At 31.2% G+C, this 22,029-nt stretch overlaps 1 protein-coding gene across 5 annotated transcripts in view; it reads right to left on the bottom strand.

The window, feature by feature from the left end:
* LOC119831130 (sodium bicarbonate cotransporter 3) overlaps positions 1-16,952 on the bottom strand; it is a 40,628-nt gene extending 23,676 nt beyond the window's left edge. For all 5 annotated transcript variants that reach the window (XM_038354425.1, XM_038354393.1, XM_038354400.1 and 2 more), the window contains exon 1: positions 16,739-16,952. The gene's annotated coding sequence lies outside the window, so the exon portion shown is untranslated. The remainder of the gene's footprint in view (positions 1-16,738) is intronic.
* Positions 16,953-22,029: the final 5,077 nt, after the last annotated feature.

The following is a 22,029-nucleotide window of genomic DNA, read 5'->3' as shown; positions in this document are numbered from 1 at the left end:
CTAATATATTTTTCTATAATCTTATCGATTGTAGGCAGGATAGTGATAGGTCTGTAGTTGTTATAATCACTTTTAGCTACACTTTTAATGTAATAATCACTTTTGAATGGACGTTTTGAAACGTGAAGTGAAATGTGAAGTTTTTATAACAATGGGTTTTCCCGTAACATAAACAATAATATTGCCAGTGAAAATATTTCTAAATAAAGTATATATCTTTAACGGAGTAATAGACATTTTTAATATTCTATAACAGGTCGCGGGAGGGTTGGTAACGTCATGAATAAGTTAATAGCATTTCTAAAATATCTCTTATCAAGTTACCCTTAAATTGACCTATATTAAGTCACTGTGTTTTGTGGAAAACATAAATATTTATAGATATTAGTTACGTGATCATTTTCACAATTATAATTCTTTTAACTGTCGATCGATCACAGTAATAATTATATACACGTATTTTTTTTTATTTATATAATTATAAAAAAATCGTTTTGAATTTCTAGTATCTAGAGGTATATATATAGAGAAGAGAAAATCTATGTGTAAGATTATTTATTATAAAAGTATGTATATATACAAGAGAAACGAGTAAATATACCTATTTACTATATAGCAATGAACACAAAATCTATTCAAATAAATAATGTAATTCAAAATCTACTTACGAAAGCAATACTGTAAACACACATTTTAAATGCAAGGAAACACGGAAAAAACAGTTTCTTCGCAGGACTGTTCTTACACGGAGCTATTGTCACAACACTATGAGTCTACAATGGTTTATTTTCAATAGGTAATGCTAGAAAGACGAGGCGTGTGATAGGCCTATTCATTGTGAATGAGAGCACGTTCTTTCAACAATCGTTATAATCAAGTTATACGTCAATTTTAATCTGTAATAATATTATAAGGTGATAAAGTATATTAATGTGTTAGTTTGTGATGTTGTGGGGGGTAAACTCTGGATCTACTGAAGTGATTTTAAAAATTATTTTACTAATTGAGAGACACGTTATTTGTGCGTGTCATAGGGTATATTTTATTGATTTTATGCTCGGTCCAATATCATAATATGATATCCACCAAAAATTTTTTATTATTAATTGGAAATCGGTCCAGTTGTTCGTGAGACTAGCACGTTCAAACAAACTCTGCAGGTTTATTATAAGTACAGATTTGATGATATTCGTGACATTTGAATGCTTCATCAATATATATTTTTAAGTATTGAATAGTTGTTTCCTTACCTTCTTCGAAAATAACCTAGTATCAAGGAACTTTTTTACCATAATCGATTTCATATTATATGTCACTATGATCACAGCCACTTATTAGGTGTGTTCCAAACAAGTACTTGACAGCTCTTTGAAATTTGCAGATGGGATACAGATTTTCACAAGTTTCCACGGCTCTGATATGAATAACCAACCAATTTTATATTTCACTAGCTGCGCCCCGCGGTTTCACAAGCGTAATTCCGTATCTCGTAGAAAAATCGGGATAAAAAGTTGCCTACATGTTATTCCAGTTGTCCAGCTGTCTACGTACCAAATTTCATTGCAATCGGTTCAGTAGTTTTTACGTGAATGAGTAATAAATCACATCCTTACAAACTTTCGCATTTATAATATTAGTAGGATTCCTACCTAATGTAAACCAACTTTATCCTAAACATTTAACATGCGCTGGTAAGCTAAATTCTATTAAGAATTAAAAAAAATACTCTAAGGTGTTTTAACGTGATCTGTTATTTTTTTATCGTACTCTTAAGGTCCGTTTGAAATCCTATAGCAATCTAAAGCTTTAGATTATCAACTTGATGTGGCTGTGGTTAGACATATAGTTCGTAGCATTTGGGAAGAAAGGAAATGGATGGGAAGTTAGGTTCAAAGGCTTGGAAGTTGGCTACAAACAAATATGACGATACGAAAAGTTTGAAGTGTTTCTCATGTTTTTTTTTAGTGTAAGCGTGTTAGCAGTTAATTAATTTAAAACAAGTGGGTAATTCATCAAGATGGAGACAGAATGCAAGATCGCATTATTGAGAGCGAGTCGAAATTTGTCTTTTGCACGATAAAGATAAAACAACGAAGTGTTCATTTGAAACCATTTACTTTTCATTATGATTATGAATATATTTAGTTTTAGTATTAAATAAATACTCATTGTGAAAATGTACGTTACGAAATGTTTTGTCACTTACCTTCAGAAAATAACACCCGTATATTTGCTGTAGCTAATCTAACAAATTCGGTGAAAGTTACAATGAATCGCGACGAAACTTATTTCATTATTTTCTTTGGCAAGAACATCAGTTATGCCTTTGAACAGGTTCTTTAATAAATAGAACAATTTCCATACATTTATTAGCTATTCTTTGGTTAGTTATATCAGATTATGCATATTGTTTAATTTATCCAATAATTTTATTTACGATCATCAAGTAACACAATAATTTCCTAACGTATACTCTGCATAAGAGCAAGTGAGACAATTTAGATGATTCTATTATTTAGGCGTGTCTTTTAGATATTTTAAATATATTCATTATTATTGTATGTACATCGATAATCCGAAGGAATTTAGATATACTATATAAAAAGTCTATTCCTTTATCCAAAATCAAATAAAAAGATTTGGGTTAAATATGGTATGTAGATAGGTTCTGGCCTAAAATAACAACATGTAGGTTTCTTTTCCCTGTTCTAAGCTCTTAATTCAAAATAGAATAATTTCAATTTTTTCATAAGTTCGAAGCTCCTAATTAAAAATACAATAATTTAAATTTCATGTTATCAAACTGCATGGTGTTTTTAATATTCATGTTTATACGGTACAGCAGGGTAGTAAATTAACACAGTTTGGCCGACTGTTCAGGTTTTCATATGATTAAGTTCATTGAAATAGCTAAATAGCTTTGATGAACAAAATATTGATACGATATAATTGTAATGATGTGTTTTAAAATTAATTTTCGATTATATGTTTATAATTTATAAAAGTATGAATACTAAACTAACCGTAAAAGAGAGATATATAAATTAAAATGAATGCGACATAATTTACTAGGGCACAAAACTTGACAAATAAGGAAGCATTTATTTCGTTTATGGCTTCATTGTCGACAGTTTACGAGTACTTTATGGGACAAGAAGCCCTTATTAATGGCTTCCTACTTTAACTGGACAAATTTATCGATGTTTGTCCATAAATGTTATTCTCGTGACGAATCTTTTCAGATAAAAAACGTAACTAACTTTTAAAATTGTAATTAGCCGTTATTAAATAATTCTTTCAAAATTATTTCACAAAGTTGAGCATTCAGAAATTTTAAGAAATTCCATTTAATATTACGAAAATCTTTGCTAATTATAAACCTGTTTCCAAAGTCGTTACAAATATTTCCAGTTTTATTATTTTCTGTCTTAATATTAAATATTTTGCGACATTTAATCAGTTTCTTAATGCAATTATTATTTGACGTGATTATAAATAACTCTACTTCTATATCTCATTCAGCTTCTTTCACATTATTCATCATTGTAATGAAACAAGCCTTGGGCTATACAAAAAGGTATTCTGCAAGTGCGAAGAGGACTTGATGTTCCTTGAAGTTGACTTAAACACTTTGGAAAACTGTTTTTAACCACTTTTAAGATCCTTCACACAAGACCCTAAGTGTCAAAGTTTTAAGAAGAGAGATTGTGCATTCTCTTTACGCATTTAATTGTGATAATATTTAATTCAACAAGTACAGATGAATATAAAATGTATTCACCAGACTGAAATCGCATAATCGGCAATACTTTCTCGAAGAGATATTTTGATGTATATACAACTAGTTTCGCGCCCGCGGCTTCACCTGAAGTAAAGGGAATAGTTCGGAGTTTTGCACTCAGTTTCTATTCCCGTGAGATATTCGGGATAAAAATTATTCTATGTCCTTGCTCGGGTGTAAAACTGTATCTATATAACATTTTATCCAAGTCAATTCAGAGATTAAGGCATCAAGAAGAGACAGACGTACCTAGTTACCTAAATATTAAATCTGGTTTTAAAAATTATATCAATATCGTTTCCAAAAATTTTAATAGCAATGTATATAGCATTTTTTACCTATTACCAGCAAAATGAAATGAAAATTAGAGAATACATATAAAAATAAAATCATTATTATTTTCTTGTGTTTGATTTTACGCGAGTACTATACATATAGAAACTAAAGACTTTTGAACGGATTTTAAACGCGATTTATTAAGTCTCAGTCTCCCCGTGACCACGCTCGCTGTAAAGTGTTCGAAACGTCGGGTTAATAATATAATGAATAAATCGCGTTTAAAATCCTTTAATTTCTGAATCATCAGTATTTTTAAGTGTAAGGGAGGTTCGTTTACATCATGAGGCCTGGGAATCACCTTTTTTTAGTGAGAGACTGACCTACTTCAAGACTTTACGACAACCTCGGGCCTGTAATACTAATCAGGTTTAATCAGGTGTTATTAAATTTATGTTTTGTACAACGTGGTAAGAATTTGTTTATTATATTAAACTGGTGCTTTCACATTCTTCTTCTTAGATAAACTACGTAGATTTATAGTGTTTCTTAGATATTTCCATAGTAATTATTAAAATTTAAGCAGCAAGCTTTTTGATTTTGTTTAAATATACATCAACGTAGCCGAGCTCTGGGCGGCGACTTAACAAATTTCATCTAATTTATTCTGCTAAACATTATCTTTATAAGATAATTAAAACAAACATCTTAAACTTTTAATCGCGAACTACAATATTCCAACAAAACAAGGTTTATGATCTTTCATAATAACGCTGATGCTAAGTTTTAATTTTATTACTAACCAAATGCTTAAGGCTTTATTATGAAAACAGGGAACTTTGTTCGCAGTGAGATACGGGACGTAAGGAGTGTTTCAATGTTTAATATACGAGAGTAAACATAAACATATACATACATGCATATTCGGTATAAAATTTACATAAATGTATGGTAATCTGTTTTTCTGTTACTTCGTGTTTTTCAAAAATAGTCTTTACCTATATTCTTCGAGATCCTGTAAGTTGAAGCTATGCTAAACACACAACTAAACAAATATTTGTACATCCTTATTAATATCGTGAATGCGATTTTGTTTGTTTGTCTTTCTTTCACGTGGCAATGGTGTGGATTTTGTGAGTGTAATTTTTAGTCCTTCTAATCCCACTAATATTATAAATGCGAAAGTTTGTAACGATGTGTGTGTGTGTGTTCTTGTCGTTATTTTTTTATTAGATTCTAGCTTTCTACTCGCGGTTTCGCCCCCGTAGTCGAAGTAAAATATACGAAGTCCCTTTTTTACAACCGGGTTTCCCGTTGGAACATCGGATTCAAAACTATCCTTTCTCGGGTATAAAACTTCATCTAAATTGGTTCCATGGTTTAGGCGTGAACGGACAGAGTTAATTTCGCATTTATAGCATTAAGTAGGTTAGATATCATTTTATTACACTCAATTGGAGATCGAACTCTGAACCCTCCCCATTCTATTTTCAACCAGAAAATATAAATGTCAATTATATAGTTACATGGAACTGAAATAAGAGTTAAGGAATAAATTACATTAGCAGGATTGATTCATTTTGCATCTGGGGAAAACCGGTGATCTGTCATCTGTTGTTTGTCACACCGAAGTCTGTTTATTTCTTGCTTGTAGTTTTTTCCTCGCACACATTTATGTTCTGAGGGAATTATTCTTAAATTCATTCTTTTCTATATTCATCTATACTTTGGTGATTTGTTATTGACGCATATAAAGATGCTTATTGAAAATATGTCGCAGTATTGAATGTTTTTGTATGTGCCACCGTAAGGTTAAAACCCCGTTCTATAATTATCTAACTCGTGAGATTACATACTGTAGAAATATTGCGATCCGTCACATTTGTTTATAACATATCGCATTATTTTTTGTTAGGCTATAAAGCAAAAACATCGAGGTTATGTAATATGCTAAGAATTTACTATTCTCAAAGGCTGCGAGTCGACGCAGCCCTTCGCTTCCAGTTATTGTTTTGAACCGACTTCAAAGAAGGAGGAGGTTACCAAGTCCACTACATATTTCGTTTGTTTGTTACCACATAACTATTTACCGTTAACTGATGAACCAAGGGAAGCGATTTTTATGATTCATTTTTATTTGAAAGCCTGCCATGTAATCCCAATTAAATTCGGTTCTGACAATTTGAATAGGGATCTGTTTTCTGGTAAAAATAATTTTTAAATAATCCCAACCTATTACCAAAGCCATCATATTGAATGCTCATTTTACAAATAAACAATTTCAAACCGACAGATCATCTACCGAAAAATGATGCGCTAAATTGTAAGTGGTATACAAAAACAAATTTTCGACTGATAATCATTTAATGCTGATCTACATACACATCCGACATTACCCTCTTTGTTTCAAGTTGAGCATCTTTCAACAGACAGGTGTCTTCTTTTACACAAGAGCCAATCCAAGCCGAAGAGCCATCTTACTTTAGAGAAAACTGTTGAATTAAACACATACTAACGATATAACCTATTACGGTCCGTGGTCCGTGCAGATTTTTTTTTTTCTTTTATGTCATAGCGGGCAATTGAGCTTGTGGTTCGCCTGATGGTAAGCGATCACCACCGCCCATGAACATTCGCAAAGGTAGTGCCTCTACGAATACGAGTAAGGGAAAAGGAAAGGATTAATGACTGGAAAGAAGGAATGGACTGGGATGGGTGAGGAAAAGGAAACGGGCCTCCATATTTCATCAATTCTTCCCGGCTGTTAACTAGTACAATCGCCAGTCAAAATAAGTGTAGGGAAGGAAAAGGACATGATTGTTTTTTTTTATCGGCTTATAAGGTCACTACCCCTCGACACACCAAGATTACCCTAGAGTACCAGTTATCAGCCCGGAAGGAACTGGTCATGAAATGTGTTGCTGGTTCGATAACTATTTGCAGATTAATCACTTTGAGAAATTTTTAAAGAATAAAAAGGTTGATCACGGGGCGGGATGTCATGTCATGTCATTTTGCCACCAAACTACGAGCAAATTCTTAAAACACTTAAATTGAAAATCCTGTTCCCCTCATCAAGCTATAGAAAACGACTTTACTGATTTCATTATTTTTTTAACCTTTCCCTCACTTTGTAAAAGCTTGTTACGGAATGGTTAATGAAGAAAATTTCTCAGAAATATGAAATTTTTCAGAAAACGTCGGGTCTACCAACCTTGCGCGAAGATAATCTGTCTGGTATAGTGTTTAGATACAAAGATTAAAATAAAAGTAACTAATCAAATTAATTTTCATTGTCAATTAATGTTTGTGCTTACCCACGTCCAGTTTAAAAGCAAAGTTCACTTTGAGTAACAAAACAATTTACAAGGGGACTAAAACTAAATTAATTTATTGCATTATGTGGTGAGAAGCTTCCCACGCATTATGACACTCGATAACTGAGATTATACGTGGCTTAGTGCCTTAATGATTAAAAAAGTTGTTCAGATAATAACCATCAACCCAAATGTTCCGCACGTCGACGTAATAAATGTTAAAATAAACTTTTTTTGATGTCGTTTTTACATTCTACATATCATATTATTATGCATACAGATTTCATGTATATTTTGATAGGCATGTTTTAACTGTCAGATCATAAGTGAGCATAAAATAAATGAAAGAATATATCTTCACATTCTTTAAAATTAGAACCCAGATGTACTTAACATAACGAAAACTTCTTATCAACGGACGAAGTTAATTTTGGGAAAGTGCAGGGAGCTAACGTATCAGGCAATTAGGTCATTGCACCTGGAACTATGGAAGAGTAATCTTCCATCCGCTTTTAATCACGTGTAAATAAAATCACTCACCTATAATACTACATATAATTGAATAAAACTACACATAAATTAAGCATAAGTTTTTACGTAGGTACAAGATAAAGTATATTTTTTAGTACCGATGATTAGCTATATTATAGTATTCATTTATGAACCGTAATTTTTCCCAACTGAATTTTATAACTATAATATATTTTAATTAAATTAATCTAACTTTATCTAAAATTGAAAGCTAAAACTAATATAAATTAAGTCGTCAAATTACGGAATATAAATTAGACAATGTTTATTTTCCCATCGGGATTTTTGGCTTGACTGTTGCTGGTAGCAAATAATATTTAGTAATTACTAGATAAAAGCAGTATTTATAGAAATAGTAATGCAACTTTTAGAATAAAAATACTCCCGCACTCATTATTAAGTGGAAGCAAATGAACGGCAGCTCTCGTCGCGAACAATGACTTTCTAGCTTTGAATTCTATTCACCTGCAAGACAATATCGCTTCAAATCTTTTAAACACGTGTATAATGTTTCCCTTAATAATTTCAATATTAGGGCAAGTTAGTGAAGAAATACAACGAAGACGATACCTTGATTATTCAATTATTCATACCACAGACAAAATGAATATTAATTTATTAAATAATAGGACTATGTTTTTAATATATGTTGTACATGTATTTAATATGTTAATGAGATTGTAATAACGAACTACTCGGCATTAAAATTAAACAAATTGCTTACTGTCAGAAACGTATTATATTACGTTTAGACGATAAATTATAAACTCTAGATGAAGCTTCAGGAATTGCTCAAAAGATTTGAGCCGGTAATTCCAAGTTGAAATATTAAGATAGTCTAGTATTATATATAAGTATGTTAATCTTCTCCTTGGAGCGCTGATATTTATGCTTATACATAATTAAAATTATATACAAGCGGAATTTCGCGGCGTCGTTCGCGTTAATAAAATTTTCATGATATCCTAAGCCTTTCATAAAATCTTCCCCCTACACTTCAAGTTAAAATATGCATTTTAAATATATTTCCTCGTCGAGGTGATAAATATGAACATGTTATAAATTTTAGATCTGGTAGGCCATGGATCTGATATAACATTAAATCTAGTCAAGAGAGTATGTAACTCCTCTAAATCCGAAGTATCTATACTAATATTTTATAAAGAAAAAGTCTTGTTTTTAAGTTGAAGTTTGTATTAAAATGGCTGGAAGTCCACGGTCGAATGTGTTTCTTTTTAATAATCCTTGTTTATTTAATACAATGCAATGGATGTAAATTACAATATATTATTTCGGTCATTATTAATTGACGATTCATAGTTAATTTCATAATTTCTTAATATGTTCTACTCAGCTTATCTGTCAGTTAAATAATGTACAAAAATATACACCAAACACTGGCTCTAAATTTCTCATAATATTATGCGAATAATAAATACGAAAATGTCTCTGTCTGTCTGTCTCTTCTTCACGTTTAGGCCACTGAACCGATTTGAACGAAATTTGGTACAGAAACATTCTGAGACCCTTGAAAGGATACATTCTTCATCCTGGAAATCCCACGTGCAATATGCGGAGAAAATTCTGGGCTGATTATACTTACAGTGTGGGCGAAGCCGCGGGCGAAAAGCTAGTATTTTATAAAATAAATGTCTATTCAAGGCAGTAGTGTAGATTGTTACCTGGGAAATACAACGGAAATAGGCGCTTCAATCGAAATGCCCGTAGCAACGTAGACACACGTAGAGCTACGTAGCTCGTAGCAGCTAATGTCAATTGGGTAAACGGAATTTTCTCATTACACGTGAGGGTAGTAAACCTAATTAGACTAGATATTTAAATATGTATATGTGTACATTTGATTAAATAATGAGGCTATGTGGATGGCTGGTTTAGGATTTTTAATGTTTTAAAATTGAAAATACATGATTCTCTTCATAATCTTATAAATTTTGTTTTATCATTTCGATATAAGAGATGATGACTGATAATTAATAATTGTTTTTAGGAAAAAAAAAATCTGTCTTCAAATTTGTTAGAAGTAAATGGGACCACATGGCCGGCAACAGCTTTCAAAAAAAAAAGATTCATAATAATCGGTTTACCCAGTAAAGAATTATGACACAAACACAAAAAATACAGGCGAATCGATAACCTTCTCCTTTTTGAAGTCGGGTGAAAAACGTTGTGTAGTTACTAATTACGTGCCAGGGACCGCTATTGTTATTATAATTACATTTTTATTTTATGTCATGTTAAATCCATTTTTTAAAGCAACATTAGGTATATAACAAAAAAAAACATTCGCCTTTTTATCTAATCCTATTTTATCTTATAAGCACTATGAAGGCGTGAGTAATGAATAATTTAAAATCGTAACAAATAGTTATTACCAAAGACACGAAGCTCTCAGTTGGAACAAGTTGCGAATAGCACTCAACAATTCTTTGATGTCACAAATCTGATTATCCAACTGGCTTCTACATCGAATTGTGGACCATGCATTAACCATTTGTGATAATAAAATAATATGTAACAGTGGAAAGAATTGAGAATTTTTATACATAGCTACCTATACTTTAATCTTATATCTCTTTTTAATATAAAAAATAATATCTAAAGGAGTAATGAACGTGAAAAGAACTCAGTCTTATCATGTATAATCTTTCTTAATACTTAAAGTTGTAATTCAATAAAAAATAAAATCTGAAAGTTAATTTAAAGACGCCAACCGAGTCACGTAGCGGCCCTCACTGGAGAGAATTGCCTCTCTGAATAATCGATTGTACACTTTCAACTTAGGTTCATATTAATAAATAATTAATATTTTTCTAATCTATGCCCTATTCGCAATACCACATATATATATATATATATATATATATATATATATATATATATATATATATATATATATATATATATATATATATATATATATGTGTATATATATATCCCAATACCAATTAAATTATGAAATAGGCATGGGTTAAGTTAGGATCAGCTTACGAAAAGGCTATACAAAAATACACTTATACCCTACACCTGACGGTTGTTTGAGAAATATGTAGTATTAATATAAATATATAGAAGTCTAATAGTTTATAATTTAGAATTTAGATAAATTTAGATAAAATTCTAAATTATAAACTATTAGAATATTTGAATTGCATTCAATGTTACGGATCACAGTTTTTCGACAGTTAGTAATCTCGCTTGTAGTTCAATAGCAATGTTACGCTTTTTACAAGCTTACAGCGAAATGCATTTATCAATTATCACAAAATGAAAAAAAAACCTAAAAGTAATCATTAATAACACTAAAAAATCTTTATTGATTTGATTGGAATTTGAATGTTTAATGTCAAACGGGATTGTGGTTGTAGACTTGAATCTCCATCTTCTGTTTCAAGAAATGCAATAACGTACTTGAAATGCGGCTAACACCACACTTGAATCAAATTGATGTGGATAAGGCTTGGAATCAAATAGTATTGCGATTTTCGATAGGTTTCTAGGTAACAGTAAAAGGCTTGAACCTCCAGCTCCCTTATTTATTGCACTTATTGACTGACATGGTAATATATGTTGCAAAACAATTTTTTAACAAATGCTATGATATTTTATGAAGTACGATTATTTGTCCTTGCATACAAAAATATATAATATGATAATATGACACGATCTATGATATCCATGATCGAAGTCACTATCAACTAATTAGATACTGGATCAATGGATGAAAAAGTTATATCTACCACGAGGCAGCGATTTATAATGTAGATCATTCCTTTTTCCAGCAGAAATGGTCTAACTTTTATAATACAAAAGTTCGTTTAATTAAGTTGTTTTACTGCACACAAGAGATTTACATAAGTGCTATATAACCAAACCAATGTAATTATAGGGGTTATCAGGATAAAAAGAATTTCATAAAATATAAGAAGATCAAGAACTAACTAATATATTGTTACGGTGTAACAGCTAATATTTATTATAATTGGATCTCCGTGGTTGATTTATTCAGGCTATTCGCGGTCCAAGTCTAGCTACCCTTCGCCCCTTTTATATATATATATATATATATATATAAAAGGGGCGAATATATATATATATATATATATATATATATATATATATATATATAAATCCCAATACCAATTAAATTATGAAATAGGCATGGGTTAAGTTAGGATCAGCTTACGAAAAAGCTATACAAAAATACACCTAATACGCTACACCTGACGGTTGTTTGAGAAATATGTAGTATTAATATAAATATATAGAAGTCTAATAGTTTATAATTTGGAATTTAGATAAATTTAGATAAAATTCTAAATTATAAACTATTAGAATATTTGAATTGCATGCAATGTTACGGATCACAGTTTTTCGACAGTTTGTAATCTCGCTTGTACTTCAATAGCAATGTTACGGTTTTTACAAGCTTACAGCGAAATATATCCAAATGCATTTGTCAATTATCACAAAATGAAAAAAAAACCTAAAAGTAATCATTAACAAATAACACTAAAAAATCGTTATTGATTTGATTGGAATTTGAATGTTTAATGTCAAACAGGATTGTGGTTGTAGACTTGAATCTCCATCTCCTGTTTCAAGAAATGCAATAACGTACTTGAAATGCGGCTAACACCACACTTGAAACAAATTGATGTGGATAAGGCTTGGAATCAAATAGTATTGCGATTTTCGATAGGTTTCTAGGGAACAGTAAAAGGCTTGAACCTCCAGCTCCCTTATTTATTGCACTTATTGACTGACATGGTAATATATATTGCAAAACTATTTTTTAGCAAATGCTATGAAATTTCATGAAGTACGAGTGTTTGTCGTTGCATATAAAAATATATAATATGACACGATCTATGATACGCATGATTGAAGTCACTATCAACTAATTAGATACTGGATCAATGGATGAAAAAGTTATATCTACCACAAGGCAGCCATTTATAATGTAGATCATTCCTTTTTCCAGCAGACATGGTCTAACTTTTATAATACAAAAGTTCGTTTAATTAAGTTGTTTTACTGCACACAAGAAATTTACATAAGTGCTATATAACCAAACCAATGTAATTATAGGGGTTATCAGGATAAAAAGAATTTCATAAAATATAAGAAGATCAAGAAAGTAATATATTGTTACGGTGTAACAGCTAATATTTATTATACTTGGATCTCCGTGGTTATTTAGGCTATTTGCTGTCTAATTCTAGCTAGCACCCTTGGCCCCTTAACTTAGCTGCATCAGCTCGATGGAACACAGTGAAGATTTAGGTTTGTGGGAATGCGTCATAACCCTTCCCCGGGGGCCATGGGTATCTATGCAAGATTTCTCCATTAGAAAAAAAGACTAGTTGGTATTTGGATTCCTGAAGTAATTGTCGTTTTTATTGTTGTCTCTTAATTGTATAGTATTTTTTTACATTTTTAATGCAGCAAAATGTTTTTTATTTTTCATTTGTATAAATCTATTTTTATGCCAACAGATAAGTAAGATAAAATAAAAGGAGTGCTTGTTAGTCGTATTGTGTATCCGTACAATCAGTTCTATTTGTTTGGTCTCTGAATAGCATAATTTATTCAAACGAACCGCAATCAACGTTTCATACGAATATATAAATATTCTTAAAATAACAGAAAATGTCCTTCTATTTTTGTATATCTCACTGATGATACTATTTTAATTGATGAAATAAAACAAACAAATCTTTCTTCACGAGAACGGTATTTACTTTGATGGATATATAAAGTGATATGTATATATTGTGATAGCGCCGTTTATGGATTTGAATGCGCGATTTTATTATATATGAACTTATTCATATGTGATCTGTTTAATAAAAATTAATCTTTGAAATTATCCTTGACATGTGCATGCAATCGACTTCAAGAAAGAAGGTTTGATTTTCGACTGTATATCTTGAGTTTGTTATCATTTTCTTCAGATCTTTTCAATGGGTGAATCGATTTGTATGATTCTTTTTTTATTTAAAAGCTAGTGCCCGTCCCGTGATTCCCTTTAAATTTGGTGTAGTACTGGCAATTTAAATATTTTATTAAAGCTGGTTAGATATTTGTAAAAGTAATTACTTTATATTCCTCATTATTTTGGAGGACATAATTCGTAGTGTTTTAAAAATCGAACGAAACATTTGTGGCGCGCAGTCGCAAAAAAGTCATTATTGCTTTAATTTAGAAATTTGTTCTTTTATAAGCTCCTTTGAAGAGATTACGGAGATACCCCGTCAGATTATTGTCAAAATGTATGAATTCATTTTAAAAGTGTTAATGAATCAGGACATAACAGTACAAACAAATTTATTTCGAACAAATTAACCTTCCGAAAGAATATGCCCAAAATAAAGAAAATCGTAACAGCCGACTGCCTCCGTATTAATCTCTCCAAAAGCTGAGTATTTTCTTCTTCACTGGCTGTATAAATACATTTACCTTTGAACAGCTTTTTGTTTTGTGAACAATAAATTGAAAAACGATGTTAAGGTATGTTTCAGTATTTCAATCCTGAGTCGAATTGAATCTTCTTAATTAAATTTTTCGTGAATGTTTAGATATATTTAAAATCATCATAATGAAGGCCTTTTATCCATTCTATATAACATGTAAATATATGACGTGCATATTTAAGAATATTCTGATGTTTTTTCTAACACATAACTTTAACCACAGTCCTTAGGGCTTAGACTGTCCTTTAACGAAAGAATAAATACGTATGCAAAATAATAGAAAAAACGAAACTCAAAAATAAATATATAAAGATTTTTTACTCTAAAGTTTGTACCAATACAGAAAAATTACTATGATAAAAAATTTCATATACTTATTGTTTACAACACGCAAATATCTGAATCCGTCTTTAGGCATCATTTTCGAGAAAACAGACTGATGTTTTGTCTCGAGAGTCTGTTACGTAATCGTCAATCTAGTAAATGAATGAAATAAGTTTATATAACACAAAATGTGTAAGTAACAGGAAATATGCAACAGGTGATTTAACCGAAATAATAATAATGCTTTTGTACATAAAAGGATAGGCGACGTTTCTGGGAGAAGGTTACTAAATTTTAAAATGACAACAATTTCGTGTTAAGCACGAAGGGAATAACGTCAATTAGCTGAAAACTCACGGATTTATACAGTAACAAAATATAGCGTTTACGCTGTATCGTTTTAAACTAATATAATCGCGGTTCTTTTGAAAGATTGCATCCTATCTCTCTTTCGCTTATAATATAACACGTAAACTCGATTTTAGAAGTGTAGATATACAATTTAGTTCGGGTTTCACCGCTTGTCATCCTACAACAAGATTGGATTAGCGTATGCACAAACACGCTGGCCACTCAAAATGTCATGCGAGAGATGATAGTTTTATCTCGTTTTGTGTCCATATATATATATAACTTGCTATTGTTTCTCGAGTAATTCTATAAAGAGTAGCTTGGTTTTTCTATAAAACATTAATGTTTAACGTATATTCTTAATAATATTCAGGTTCTATAGGTCTATGTTGGCAATCCTTGTTGCGTATGTAATAAAAATCCTTTATTCAAATTGAACATATAAATTGTTGAATACTAACCAAAAGTAATGTATGTCTGTGATGAAGACGAAGTTAAGTTTATACTGAGATTATAATTACGATTTTATAATAGTAGGCGATTAAAGTTTGTTTTTGGCAAGTAATACCGCGAGGCACAGTCAGTCTACGTAAGTTAAAGTAAAAAAGCTACATGACGCCCTGTAAAACCAAATTAGAATCAAAACTAATCGTTCGAATTAGAGACGTATATTTCACAGCAGGTTGCAGCTATCGTTTAACTTTTGTCTAACGAATTAATGTTTTGCATGTATGTTTGTAATAATTATTTTATTACATGGCAAAGTGATTATTCACTTATATTTATAACGAATAAAACCTGTGAATTTAATGTACTAGTTACAACTATTTCTTCTCACTCCACATGTGTTACATAATTACATGAAAACATTTTCACATTGGCAACATTCAATCAATATGCAAATTGCCTCACGTTATCATACATTTCATATAAACCCGTGACTGTGTTATAGGTATACAACCTCCTTTATAATCTGTGCACGTCGGCTGATTTTTTTTTTTTGTTATGCTTTAGGACGGTATAAAAACACATAAGTATTTAAGCTTCAGTTAGGAATAAAAATAAACCAAGCGCCAGTAACCAAACATAGAACAAGATAAATTCTGAAATTTAGATTTTTTAACAAAGGCTGTGATAAAAATTCATCTTGATTATTCACGAAAACTAATTTAAGTAAATTTAATGAGACAAAGATTTTCCTTTCATTTCAACTTTTAAGATTATAACATACAGAGCATAATCCAAATATTACAACGGATTTAGGTTATCATTTACTGTGTATTTTATTAGCGTTATTGTTAATATTTCAATAATTGAGCTAATTAAAACTAATGCTTCTATATGCGATGTTAAAGTATAACATTAGGTAATTATTTTACGTGATATATCATTGAACAACTATTTATTTTATTATTTCAGTATTATTCGATCTTGCATTATTTAACACATAATTTTTTTACTATTTATATGCAAATAAGGCACATCTAAAGTTTAAATATGAAATAAAATGTTTAAACTACCCATTTTAAATTTTATGACTAAGAACATTAAACGTAGTTATTATTAAGGTAACATACAACGTATCGTAGGTGTATTTAATTAAAGCGTATTTCTTTACAAACGTTTAATTTATGTCTAGTGGGTATACATTTTAAACAACTTACTGCTCTAGTCGGATCGCTACAGATTTCACTGGCCGAAATCATACATTCACTGCCGGAGGTGTATAAAAAAGTCCATTTCAGTCAACAATCTCACAACACAACAGTACAATATCGTGTAAAATTAACGTATACACAGTAACACAGTGCCTTTCATACAATATTAATTTAATACTGTTGGAATTTCGAAAAGAGCGTCGCGTTCGGATGGTTCGCTTCGTCTGAGCCGAGAGGGTTGTTGTTGCTAGCTACGCATGCGCTCAACTTTCGTTGCTTTCCAGCTACGTGCACAGGGGCTTGTGCTCGTTCGAATGTACATGGATTTTATTGATAGACGAACACAATACGACACTGTGTGCACGCGAGATGTTGATACGGAACGCAAAAATGGAGGTAAACTTGGATTGTTCTGAAATCGGGCTCGTTGTAATTCTATTCTGAACCTTTTTATTCATGTTTTTTTACTTGATATCGATAATGTATTGTTCTTCACATATGTTTTTTTTTTTTGTTATAGCAAATAACAATTCATGAATAAATAAATTGGCATAGAAAATGTTGTCGTTATCGTATCGTACATACAGGTTGTTATATACGAGTAAAAAATATCCTTTCTACAAAAAATTGTGTTTTAACATGCTTTTATATTAGCTTACCTTTTGCTTTAAAAGGTCAGATTTATTTCTTTTTACCTACACATATCAACAGGATCATTGACAATTGACTTCACAAATATATTTTATTATCCTGAATACTAGACTATATTATGAAAATAATTCTAACATTAAAGCGTGGTTTTTATATTTTTTAAATATATTTATTTCAATGTACAAGCATTGGTATGGTAAAGGCATTTCATGGGAACGAACTAGCAAGAATTATCCTTATTCCAATCGACCACGCTGATGGGTCGCTCATGACAGTAGGTATACATAATTCATTAACATGACCTGCTTTCTACCCTCAATTTTTGAACAAAATCCAAACTTAGGGAAAGGCCCCTAGGTTGTTTCCTTATATTATATTCTTTTATACAGGTAGAAACGACATTACTCCAATGAAAACACACCAATACTATTTCATAATATTATCAATAATAAATGGAATGATCAAAATTTAAAAGTTGCAATTGTCATAAAGGAATTTGAACAAAAATGAAAAGAAATATATATAATCATTCATTCATTAACCTGTGAGAGGGGAGTGTGTTTTATAAAACATTTTGAAATAATGTTTTCTGGTTAAACTATTGGGCGAAAAAATTTAAATTATTTTCTTATTTTTTAGTATGTAGACTAGGAACGTCATCTTGTATATTGTATACTATATGTAAGTAGTATAATTTATCTATTAACTCGTCATGACGGAACAAAATTTAAGTTCCAATATAAATTCAACATATAATAAATTTATTGCCGTGAATTATTCAAAATAATTAACAGTCGTTTAAGTAATAACAAAAAAGAAAATAAAATTGGTTGCATCGTGAATGTAAAAAATAAATTAAATGTAGAAATGTGAGAGATCTGAAAGTCTTTCATTTCAACATGTGAATGATGTCTAAATTTTTATTAGTGATATCGCAATTTTCTATTAATTCAGTTGATATTACCGAAACACGTACTTGTAATAGAAATAGCAATGTATTTGAAGGAAACACTACGAAGTATCGGTCGAGTGTCCTTGAGACCAAAGATAAATGCCAAGAGACACGCCTAAGGCATTTAGTAAATGTAAAAATATTTTCTAATTTCGTTGAGTCGCTATTTCCAAAGACGATACTTATTTCTTGTGAAGAGCTTCCAAGAAAATCATTTGTACTTTTCATCAAGTTTATTGTGTGTGTATTTAGGTCTTCAATCATTCTTAATTCATCTACAATTAACCTTTACTTTTAGGATAAAGAAAGATATGAAACACGAGTATGGAAGTTCTTGTAAAGAATATATTTGTAAAGAATAAGTATAGTTATAGCTGCAACTTAACGTTTGTATGGGATGAATATCTACATTTAGAATCTAATAAAAAAATTAAAATAATAAACTCATAGAAGTTTTTGTTACTCGAAAACCACTGTGGGTAATAGATTTTTAAATAATTTGTAATACGCGATTGTCTGATGGTGACTAGGTGAATAAATCTGTTGACTCGTCGACCACTGCCTGTCGCATAACCAAACCATACAGATGACAGAATGTTTAGTAAGTAGACGAATCAGTAAATAAATCAGTAAAGAATTAAGGCACGGATATCTCCCTTATCCGTATCGTATTGGGGCATGAATTTAAATAATATTTCAGAGTATTTTCTTCAATTTTAATAGACTAAATGCTATTACCATAGTCACATATAGTTATTTGAATGAAGGCCTCTATGCATAAAGTTTTATACATATTGTAAGACCACGTTATACAGGGTATATTATTGCACATGCACTTCTAATTCATTGACTTCTCATTCCGGGAACGTTTTCATATAAAACCTACCTGAGATAGTTTATCTGTCAGTTTATCTAGACAATCCAGACGCAAGGGCATTGCCTGTCTAGCCAGGCTGGTTATCGACCAGGGCTGGCGAGGTTCAGAAATGAAATAATGTGTCTGTTTCATTGTAAACTATTCTAAATTTTGGTAATATATCTGAGTCCTGTCAGAAGTAGACATTACTATTATAATTTTCCTGATACAACGCTATCAATGGCTGTCGCTAACTCCAGAAGACTGGTAGGCTTTTCGCTGAAGAATAAGATTAGTTATTTCATTGTATATAAATGTATCCTATGAATCATATAAAATGTAAATATTATGACCAAGATATCAATTGGAGCAAGATGTTAATAAAAGTATCTTGTAATTATTTCGCGGTGCTAGGAGTTCAGGTTCGTTATTTGAAACTGTTTACTACATAGAAATAGGACCCAGCGATGCAACCCAGCGATGCAAAGCTGAGAGAGCTTATGTTTCATACATACCATAACCGATACCGATTGGAAGACTTTTCATATTTATCTTACAAAAGCACAAAAAACATCTTTATATGGCAAGTAGGCTTGGTATGGTAAGTAAACACTACACATTGTTTTATATTCTTATCGATAAAGTATAATGAAAATTGTGAATTTTTATAAACTTTAAATAAAAAATACTCTGTTCATTACGCTGTCAAAGAGGAACTGAAAACCGGTGATGCCGTTGCGTCACATAATATACCCGAGTGGTCTTTACAATGATTTTGTGCACAGATCTAAAGTTGTATATGTTTATGTTAAAACTATCATTAATAGCTTTTCTTATTTTGTTTGCTTTGTACTCAAAATTTATTTGTAAATGTGCCGTGTGGCATGCCATAACAAATAGATTTCTTTTAGAAATTAAAAACTTTTCAACGGATTTTAAACGCGATTTATTCATTATATTATTAACCCGACGTTTCGAACACTTTACAGCGAGCGTGGTCACGGGGAGACCGGAGAGTCTCCCTTTAAAATCCGTTGAAAAGTTTTTAATTTCTAAATGTATAATACTCGTGTGAAACCAAACACAAGAAAATACTAAATAGATTTCTTTTCTTTTTTTCTCGCTTGGTCAATAACATATACAAATAACAAAAGACCTTTACAGTTTGTGGGTGCAAACTCTGAACGCTGTACATTTTCCATCAGGGGGCCATTTATTCAATTCTAAAAGGATTTGAGCGGGTACTACAGAAATGTACATATTTCCATTCAATATTTACCTCTCATGAAATGTTCAATGGTTTGACAGAAATGCAGGCGTAAGGGTTTAAATTTATGTTTCATGTTCCTTTTATGTCTGAATAATATGGCTTAGCGAGCAAAAGTACATGGGAAATATTTTATCTCATTAAAACATAGCTTTTCAGTTTCTTTGTCTTTCACGTGATTTACACTAATGTTATAAATAGGAAGAATTTGTACTTTTGTCTGTTTATTTGTAATTGATACTCTAAAACTACTGGATCGATTAAAAAAATTCTTTCACTATTAGAAAGCTGCAACTTCACGGAATAATATAGGCTATATATGTACCACGAGGAAAGCCGGGGCGAACAGCTCGTAGAAAATAAAGTAAAAAATTAATGCAATATATTGATATCTACTACAAAAATGTCTATAGAAACATTTCAGTTTGATTAAATTAATGTTCTTATTAATGTAGCATTGCTGAATAAAAAAAAATAAGTTTTTTTATTTCGGCAATGACCTACAAAAACACATGAACCCGCGAATAACCCCGTTATTATCGTTGTTACCGTCAATTAGTTACAAACACGCTACCCTTGAACAATTTCATATTTTTGATATATGACACGTGTAAAAAATTATTCGTACAGGCACGCTCATCTCTCAATTGCTTAAAAAAAATTACGGCTGTTGGTACACTGCCTCGCATCACGGAGCGTAGGGCGTGAATGCGTGTTTTAAAGTTTCTTGTAAGTATCTCCGTTTGTATAGACAACATATACAGTCTAACACATTGAATGCGGCGCATTCACGTGCGTGCAATTTCATAGATTTGGTCATAGATCATATTCACATGCTTTGCGTGATGCGAGGCAGTGTGCCTATCGCCTAAATATTATTAAGTAAATATTTTGTTTCTGTATATATTAGATTGATGACGCCCAGGAACATTTTAAACAAAGTTAAACTGTTGCCAATGTATTTCTGTCTGCCAATGTATATCTCTAATTGGGGATAAAAAAGGATGGACAGTTTGAATGAAAGAATAGACCGGGAAGCTTATCGAATGAAACACGGTAGTAATACGGTAGCACAAGTATCCGTATGCGAATTAGTGACGATCTTCTGTGGTATGGTATCTTTCATGGTGCTACATCATACAGATTGTACTTCTATGTATTGTAAGAATATCACCGAAAGTGTTTCCTTTGTATATGTAGGTACCTTATTAAAAAAATTCGTTTCAGCGTTTTATGATGGCCATTGTTGGATATAGGTCTTCTCCAGGTATTTTTCAGCAAATTTTCAATTTACTATAATCATCATGGCAACAGTCGATCACGTGCCATAAATATTGACATGAATTGTTTACTTACACGTATTGACACGTGCTAGCGTGCCGCGAAGGCTCGACAAATTGTGTTAACCGCCTAAACATAACCTACTTGGCCGTTCGCCAGACTGGGGTGAATGTCCCTCAATACATGGCACTGCCTGGTTTGCAAACTTTGCTTTGTTATTGAACGGTTGGCAGTTGGCATGCTTTGTGGGAGAGCTGGTATGAGTTTTTTTTCGCTTGATTAGTTTTGTT

This window comes from Zerene cesonia, chromosome 1 (genome assembly GCF_012273895.1).
Source record: "Zerene cesonia ecotype Mississippi chromosome 1, Zerene_cesonia_1.1, whole genome shotgun sequence".
NCBI lineage: Eukaryota > Metazoa > Arthropoda > Insecta > Lepidoptera > Pieridae > Zerene > Zerene cesonia.
This window is presented reverse-complemented; position numbering and strand designations above follow the sequence as displayed.